This window comes from Mustela erminea, chromosome 7, assembly GCF_009829155.1.
Source record: "Mustela erminea isolate mMusErm1 chromosome 7, mMusErm1.Pri, whole genome shotgun sequence".
Lineage (NCBI taxonomy): Eukaryota > Metazoa > Chordata > Mammalia > Carnivora > Mustelidae > Mustela > Mustela erminea.
Window position 1 is genome coordinate 31,308,222 of NC_045620.1, and position 9,684 is coordinate 31,317,905.

The following is a 9,684-nucleotide window of genomic DNA, read 5'->3' on the forward strand; positions in this document are numbered from 1 at the left end:
TGTCCATTCAAGAAATATTGAAGGAGATATTGATCATGTGGCAAACATCATGCTTCTCTTCCTGGGACAGGGGAGACACCGTGTGCTAGTGGTATGTGGTCCTTGCTTTCTCAAACTTCGTAGTCTAGTGAGGGAGGCCAACATTAAATGCATAGTTACACAAATAACTCACTTTCAGGGGAAAGTTACATTTAATAGAAAACCTGTATGACCTTTTCAAGCAGGTGCCAGTTCTAGAATAAAACCCATAGACATGGAAATACCAGGCTATAGGGGGAATTATTTTTATTGACCCTTAACTTTTTTTTTTTTGACCTTCAAACTTTTTATTGGCCTCCTGCTCCCCAAAGTGTACCCTGCTTCTGCTCCCTCAACGCCTCAGAACTTTGGTGTCATTGGTCTCAGACACGACCTTGCCGTCCACAATCTTGCGGGTAGTGGTTTTCTGGATGGTTTGCATGGAGCTGCTGCTGTCCAGGGCGTCACTGAGATTGAAATCCTCCCCATCTTCCAGCAGGCGACGGTAGGTAGCGATCTCAGCCTCCAGCTTGACCTTGACATTCAACAGGGCTTCCTACTCCTGGGCCTGGCGCTGCCCTTCTGCCCGGGTCTGGGACAGTTCAGACTCCAGGTGCAGCAGGACCCCGTTGAGCTGCTCCATCTGCATGGCGTAGCGGGTTTCGACCTCCCTGAGGCTGTTCTCTAAGCTGGCCTTCAGGTTTCTCATCGAATCCAGGTTGATCTCCAAGGACTGGGCGGTACGTCTCAGCTCCGTGAGGGTCATCTCAGCCTCTGCTATCTCTGAGGTCTGTGTGGTGATAACTGTGGTGCTTTCCTCAATCTGCTGGGACCAGTATTTGTCCAGCTCCTCTCGGTTCTTCCGAGCCAGCTCATCATACTGTGCCCGGATGTCTGCCATGATCTTGCTGAGGTCCTGAGACTTGGGGGCATCCAACTCCACGGTCAACCCGGAGTTGGCAATTTGGTTCTGTAGACCCTTTACTTCCTCCTCATGGTTCTTCTTCCTAAAGAGCAACTCCTCCTTGAGAGCCTCAATCTCTGTCTCCAGCTGCAGCCTAGTGACATTGGTGTCATCGATAACCTTGCGGAGCCCGTGGATGTCACTCTCCACGGACTGGCGCATGGCCAGTTCCGTCTCATACTTGACTCTGAAGTCATCAGCAGCAAGACGGGCATTGTCAATCTGCAGAACGATGCGGGCATTGTCCACAGAACTTGCAAAAATCTGAGACCTCAGCTCCTCGATGGTCTTGAAGTAATGCCCCCAGTCTCTGACCTGGGGTCCCTTCTTCTCCAGGTGTTCCCGGATTCTCACCTCCAGTCTCTGATTATCTGCCTCCAGGCTCCTCACCCTCTCCAGGTAGGAGGCCAGGCGGTCATTCAGGTCTTGCATGGTCTCCTTCTCGCCCTGCATGCCCCCTATGCCGGCCAGACCCCTGGCCATCCCGGCGGCCAACCCCGTGGCCAGGGCCCCGGACCCCCAGCCGCCCCGGAAGCTGGTGAAGCGGGATACGGAGATCCGGGAGCCTGAGCCTCCGGCGCCTGCATAGACGCTGGCCGCGCTGCTGACAGGCCGGACCCGGTGGCTGGGCGACTGCATGGAGCCCAGGGACCGATAGTTGGAAGAGAAGGTGGAGTGGGTGGTGAAGCTCATGCTGTTCGGAGAGTAAGATGAGAGGCCAGGACTCGGGCTCGGGCCAGGAATGACCCTTAAGTTTTTTTAAAGTTTAGTTTTTCTTACACCTTGAATCTCCAAATACCACACACCTTGATGCTGAACTTTAAATAACATCTGTTAGAATCCCAAAGTGATTGCGGCAGGGGAAAATGGCTGCAATTTGTTTGCCACTCTTTTTTCTTTGTTAAGGTTTTATTTTTAAGCAATTGCAACACCCAACGTGGGACTCAAAACTTACAACCCCGAGATCAAGAGTCACATGCTCTACTGATCAAGAGCTGCTCCTCTTTACCACTCTTACCACAAAGTAGTAAGAAGCTACTTTCCTCTCCTGGAAACTTGCATGCCTTTGTGCCTGACTTGACCGATAGAACACAGTGGAAATGATGCTGTGTGGCTTCCGAGCCTGTCACAAGGAAATTTACTCTCTGAGAACATGCTTGGAGAACCTTGGCCACCATGTAAGTAGTCCAGCTATCCTGTTGGAAAGGAAGAAACTGTGTCCAAGCTGTGGATAGTGTGGAGACTAAAGCCAGGTAAAGATGCCTGGGATGCCAGTTGTATAAGTGAGAAGCCATTTTCAATGTTCCAACTAACAGAGCCTTTAGCCTTCAAGTGGTGCCGCCTGAACCACCACCTGACTATTGCCACATGGGAGTCCTCAAATGAAACCAGCAGAAGAACCACCCACCTGATCCCAATTAACTAATAGATCCATGAGAGGTGATAAAAAATTGTTTTCAGCTGCTAATTTGGGGACAGTTTGTTATATAAGCAGCAGATAACCTAGACAGTCCTTAAAGTGTTACGAACATATGGATGGAAATAATCATCAGGGGCATCTGGCTGGCTCAGTTGTTAGAACATACAACTCTTGATGTAGGGGTTGTGGGTTCCAGACTCAGGTAGGGCATAGAGCCTATTAAAATAGTAGAAATAATCATACAACTGTTTATCGCATAAATAACAGTTGTGTATGCAAACGGAGAAGGTATATCAATTAGGATTCTTTTGGGACTTAGTAATAGAAACCCAACTCTAACTGTTTAGGGAGAAGTTGGAAAGTTTTGGCTCATGAAACTCAAGGAAGAGTTAACTCATTCAACTTCAGGAGTATCAGGAATTTTTTTTTTTTAAGATTTTACTTATTTGTGTTAGAGAGAGTGCACAAGTAGGAGAAACGGCAGACAGAGGAAGAAGCAGGCGCTCCGCTGAGCAAGGAGCCGGGTGCAGAACTCAATCCCAAGACCCTGGGATCATGACCTGAGCCAAAGGCAGATGCTTAACCTGAGCCACTCAGGCGTCCCAGGAATGATGTTTAAGTATTTAAATGCCACCAGGGAATTTTCTAGCCATCTTTCATTTCTACTTCTTTATGCTGGCTTTATTCCTATCCACTGCAGTCTAGCATTGCCTTCCTAGTGGGAAACACAGCTAAGAACAAATCCCCAGTTTCACGTCTTACAAATGCTACTATTTTTTTCACACGTGCTCTTTGAAAAATTGCAGGGATGAAATCCGATTGGCCAGACTTGGGTCAGTCACCATTTCTGAGCCAATCAACTGTGGCTGAGAGAAGAAAGGGAAGGAGGAAGGGAGAACCATGTAAGAAAGAGCAGGTTCTCACCTAGCCCTGTGGGTTGGTAAGGACGGATGTCAGTTAACTTTTGTTATACTATAAACCACCTCCAAACAGCAATCATTTTAGTTGCTCACAATTTTGCTGGTCAAATCAGCATTCTGTTTGCCTGGGTCGGCTGAGCTAGGGATGGATGGACTAGAATGGCCTCACTCAATTGTCCGGTGGTTGGTGAGGCTATTTGATTTGGGGATGGTGGTATGAGCAATGTCTGGCACTTGGTTTGAGATCAGCTAGGGTGACGGGGTGAACTGGTCACGTGTCATCTAACAAGCTAACCTGGGCTTGTTCACGTGATGGTGTAAGAGCGCCCAGGGACAAGTTAAGCCCCAGGGCAATGTATTTTTCAAACCTCTGTTTGCATCCCATTTGCAAACGTCTTAATGGACAAAGCATGTTACATAACCAAGCCCAGATTCAAGTCACCTAAAACCCTTCAATCTCTCTCTCTCTTTTTAAAGATTTTATTTTTTAAGTAGTCTCTACACCCAATGTGGGGCTTGAACTTATATCTCTGAGATCAAGAGTTGCATGCCCTATTGATTGAGCCAGGCAGGCGCCCCCCCCCCAAAACCCCCCAAACCCCCTCTATCCCTTGATGGGAGAAATTGCAATATATTAAGACCTTTTCTTTCTCAAGTCTATGACTGTGTGTGTGTGTGTGTGTGTGTGTGTGTGTGTGTGTAGGGGGAGGAGGGTGGCGAGAGTGAGATGAAGGTGGAGATTTTTGGTGGAGTGCTATAGACAAGGCAGTTAATGTTGACAATATACATCAACTGAATTTACCTATAATTATCTTGAACCTCCCACTTGGCCTTAGTAATAAATGCACAACCACGAAGTTGGTGACATGTAAACTTATGAATGGAGATACGATAGAACGACATATGCAATCAATTAAGCCCTCCTGGTTTGCCTCAGATGTTCATGAGAAGTTAGCCATTTCCTGCCCTCTGCATGTTTCTGGTATGAACATTGTCCCAGGTTTTGTTTCAGAAGCCTTGGCAGCTTCTGAAAACAGACTGTGTCACTGGAAAATGTTGTGCAAACCAGATCCTGCTGTCTGCTAGTCATAAACATGTCCTTTCCAAGAACAGACTCTCCAAAACAGTATGTCCTAATGCTCTTTGGGTCAAAATTAACTACCAAAGATTAGAATTCTGGCTTCTGACTATTGATTACCAGATGAGGTGAATCTAGAACAAAAATGAATGCATCAGCAATTCAGCCTCTTAGAATTTTTATTATGTAAGGGATTTTTGTTGTTGTTGTTGTTTTATATATAAAGATTTTATTAATTTATCTGAGAGAGCAAGCACAAGCAGGTGGAGGGGCAGAGGGAGAGGGAGAAACAGACTCACTGCTGAGCAGGGAGCCTGAGGCGGGGACCCAGGACCCCAGGATCATGACCTGAGCTGAAGGCAGACAGACACTTAATCAACTGAGCCATCCAAGAGCCCCTTGTTTTATTTTTTCTTTTATAAAGAGAGATACAGGGGCACCTGGGTGGCTCAGTGGGTTAAAGCCTCTGCCTTCGGCTCAGGTCATGATCCCAGGATCCTGGGATTGAGCCCTGCATCAGGCTCTCTGCTCAGCGGGAAACCTGCTTCTCTTCCTCTCTCTCTCTCTGCCTGCCTCTCTGCCTATTTGTGACCTCTGTCTGTCAAATAAATAAATTTAAAAAAAGTTTTATAAAGAGGGATACAAACTCTCAACAGCATCGTTGTGTGATGGCTAAAAGCGTGGACTCTGGAGCCAGAATTCAGAGTTCAAATCCTGACTTTCCCACTCACTATGACCTTGGGCAAGTTACTCAGCCTATATATGCCTCAGTTTCCTTGTCTTTAAAATGGGGTATAATACTAGGATCTACCCCTAATAATTGTTCCAAGGACTGAATGGGTGGATAATTCCAAAGTTCTGATCCCTACTTGGAGTAGAACCAATGAGACACAATCTGAGACATTCTTAGAGATGTTAGTGTGTTGTGAGGATGCTTATTCATGTCCCTGGTCATCATCAAAAAAGCCATCCATCACCTTTTTCTTGCTGGATAACAGCAGCATCTCAGGGAGATGAGGGCTGTCAAATAGTACTGAGAGTATTTGCAAATTACGTTTGCAGGATAAAGCTCAGGGAAAGAGTAGGTCAATGTCAATACTGAGGTTGAGAGAATGTCAGGGGATTTCAACCATCCATGCTTTCTTAGCCGCCTCTTTCCATAAGTTGTGTTCTTAAGTGAAGTCAAGCGTTAACAAACTGCTACAAAAATCACAGTCTTCATCCATCAATCCACACATGCAAGTCAGTCTTGGCATTCTTGAGCTATCCATCAAAAAAGCAGTGACATTCAGAAGAATAGCTGATGTTAAAAAAGAATAAACACCTGAGGTAATTATTCAATTATTGGCTTATTACATAAGCCAATTCTCTGCTTCCCATTCTTTAAAAGAATTTCAAAGAACACAGATAAGCTTAAATGACTAAACAGGGGCATGAGCAACTAGTTTGTTGTCAGCGTTGGAGTACTTAATTAAATGACACCAACTTTATTTTTAGGTTTATTAAAACCTGTGTATACCCTGCCCCAAATGCCCATCCCAACCGTCATTTCATCTTACCATCCCTCCTGTCCACAGAGCCAACACAAATATTTGCTGAATGAAATAATGAATAGCTTCCTCCTTATAGCTGATCTCATAAAACACTATCAGGAAGCAATTACTCTCTGAACTCTGAGTAGACAGATATTTTTGAAGAGTGGGCAGGTATTTGAGGGGGATTTAACCTAGCAAAATACATCTGAGAAAAGCTCCCTATGAATAGTTCTAGGATTGCTAATATTCTAAGAATGGGGAACCCACAAAGAGCTGAAAATTTTGATTTTTTTTTCTTTTAATTTATTTCAGAGAGAGAGAGAGAGAGAAAAGAAAGCGTGAGTGGGAGGAGGGGGAAAGGGAGAAGCAGACTCCTCCCTGTGCAGAGAGCCTGATGTGGGGCTCCATCCCAAGAAGCTGAACCGAACCAGCCACCCAGGCATCCCAGGGCTTTTTTTTTTTCTTGATTGGTTATTGTTTGCAACTTCACACTCAACCTTTGTCATCTGGTTCGGCTCCTCTCCCCTTAAGTCCATGTCACTCCCACCCCTCAAAAAAAGGTGTTTCCTTTTTGCTTTGTTGCCTTGTTAACCACATTTTATAAAAAAATAATTTTAAGAAAAAGATGCAGTCTCTCCTTTTAAATGGGATTTGTTTCCGGCTTCTATGAGGTTTCATGAAATCTCTAGAGCACTGAGCTCTGACCACATGAATAGTTTGGAAAAGATGAATTGCATTAGAGGAAGAAGAAAAGGCCAACTCTGGATTAGATTAATGGGGTTGACACATTTGTTATTCTTAAGGAACAAGCTGGGGGGAAAATGGTAAGATTCAAGCATCTTGTTGAGTTTATAGTGTTTGCTGACAAAAATGTGTGTGTCCTTCGACGTTTATATCAACCCAAATATTCTACTTACTCCCACTTTGACAGAGGCTGGGCCAAGCTTAGCATAAAACAACCACTATGTTGTTATGATTACGAATCTCATGTGTCAAAAAGGACACAGTGAAGACATCTTGTCACTGCTCCTCGACATCTGGGACCTCATTTGGGAAAACTCAAACTGCAGGGAGTGACTTGAGAGCTTGAGGCTGACATCATCTGAAGGTCTGTTCACTCACATGCCTGGCAGTCCTTGCTGGCTGTTGGCTGGGAACTCAGCTGGGCTGTTGGCTGGAATGCCGCCAACACTTGGCCTCCCTATGTCTCTGCTTGAGTTTCCTCATGGCAAAGTGGATGGGTTCTAAAAGTGAGCATCCCAAGACAACGTGAGCGAAGCTGTGCTATCTTTTATGATCAAGCCTTGGAAGTTAAACATAGTGTCAATTTCATCATAGTCATAAACCTCCCCCAGATTTAAGGGGAGGGAATATAAGCTACATCTTTCTACATCAGTTACACTGAGTATCAGTTAAGAAGAGAGGGAAGGGAGATATGGTGGCCATCTTTGGAGAATACAAGGCACCACATATATATATATATATATATATATATATATATATATATATATATGTAATACTTATATTATATAGACACACTTATATTATATATGTAATATATATTTGTTAAATAAAATATATTTAAATTTTTCTTATATGATAATGTGGAGGATAAAAACATCTCTAGCCCTTGAAACTGTTTGCTTAGCTGGAACAAAATTAATTAGTATCCTTTTCTCTGTAGACGGATGAGGGGGAAGAATTACACAGACCAAGATAGAGAAAGTGGGAATAATTGGTAAGTATACATATTTTGATAATAATGAGCCCTCCTTGAAACCTGAGAATATAGTAAAACTAAACAAGGAGGCTTAGAATGAGTGGGAGAAGATGCTTGATCAGGTCAAAGCAGCCTCTGGGAGAAGCTGGGGGAAAAAAACCAAACTTGGCAAAAGTCAAAGTATCAATGAACCAAGAAATCTCTCTGGAGACTCAGCCCCAAACTCACAACCGAATCCTTTGGTTTATTGTAGTGCTTATGCCTAACATCCTTTCTTCCCTCCCAGAGCAAAACTTTGTGTTCAGAAGACTCAAAACAAACACTCTTTGCAGCTAGCCCAAAGAGGTTTGTTTCTCTGCCCCATTTCTCCTCTCTATCATTTTCTTCTCTTGCTTTCTCTGGCACCCAACGCTATCCCAAGTTCAGTCTCAGCTCCAAAAAGTCCCATACTTCTAGGGAATTGCTGGGAGAGCATGCACTTCCAGTTCATTGTAGTTCCATATTATGAATTTCTGTAGGTAGACTTAAGATTCTCTCTTGAGCACCAGGAAGTTCTTACCACCACCTGAAAATGTGTAGAGTGATAGAGGTCCTTCTTCTTGATCTGGCTGGAGTATTTATAAATTGTGGTACTAGGCAGAATTATGGCCCCTCCAAGATATCTATGTCCATATCCCTGAGACCTTGGAGTATGTTACCCTACGTGGCAAAGGACACTTTGCAGAGGTGATTAAGTGAAATGTCTAGAGATGGAGAGATTATCCTGGATTATCTGTGTGGGACTGATGTCATCAGAAGGATCCTTTATGAGAGTGAGGCAGGAAGGTCAAAATCTGAGGAGATCGGATGATGGATGAAGAGGCCAGAGAGAGAGAGAAAGAGACAGAGAGGAAAGAGAGACAGAGAGAGAAAATTGAAGATGCTAAACTTCTAGCTTTGAAGATGTGGGAAACGGCCACAAACCATGGAAAGCAGGCAGACTCTTGAACCTAAAAAAGGCAAGGAAACATACTCTTCCCAGAGCCTCCAGAAGGAATCCATTCCTGTTGACCCATGTTGGGCTTCTGACATCCAAAACTTTAAGATAATAAATGTGTTTGTTTTAAACCCCTAAGTTTTTGGTAAATTTAGGTTTTGTTACAGAAGCAGTGGGAAACGAATATAAACAACTTACTTTTCTTGGGGCCATTTGTTTCAGAAACAATATGAGGTTTTTGGTGAAAGCTGCTTGGGAAAAGAAATGTTTCTTCAAATCTGTATGGATTGTCTTTGAATCAGTATGAAAGGAATTTAAATAAAGTTTTGCCCGGTGACTTCTAGAAGCTACACATGCTGATGTAGAGAAGAACAAAATCTGTTTTAAAAACCACGAACTTTCCTCTTGCTTAGGATACAACTACTCACACAGAGCATAGCATAAACATATTGTAGGACACCTGGGTGGCTCAGTCGTTAAGTCTGCCTTCAGCTCAGGTCATTGTCCCAGGGTCCTGGGATTGAGCACTGCATCAGGCTCCCTGCACGGTGGGAAGCCTCTCCCACTCCCCCTACTTGTGTTCCCTCTCTCACTGTGTCTCTCCCTGTCAAATAAGTAAATAAAATCTTTTTTTAAAATTGTATTTGATACTTGAACTTGTCCAGTTTGTTACAACTGGCCTGGATCATATTTATGTAAATGAAAACATGCTTAAAATTTGTCCAGAAAATTATTGACACTTCTGACTCCAGGTTGTGTGAAACAGTGACAAATGTCAAGTGTCAACACACTATTCAAATCTCACAAGTAATACTATGAAATTAGACATGGCTAAATGCTACAATCACCTATGACTAAAGAATAAGATGAGTTATTTTTCCATATTTGTGTTAGGGTATATAAATAACACTATTCTCTTGAGAATTGTCTGAATCGTGTCTCCATTTGTCCCTCCAGATTTACTTTGTTCCCTTCTGCTCCCTGCTCTGTGCCCTAGAAGGCTGGCTTAACATGGACCAATTCAATAGGGCCCCTGGGCTTCCTTGCCTACTG

The 9,684-nt window shown here is 43.8% G+C and overlaps 1 pseudogene; it reads right to left on the minus strand.

The window, feature by feature from the left end:
• Positions 1–312: 312 nt before the first annotated feature.
• Positions 313–1,742, minus strand: LOC116595229 (annotated as a pseudogene).
• Between the last annotated feature and the right edge of the window lie 7,942 nt (positions 1,743–9,684).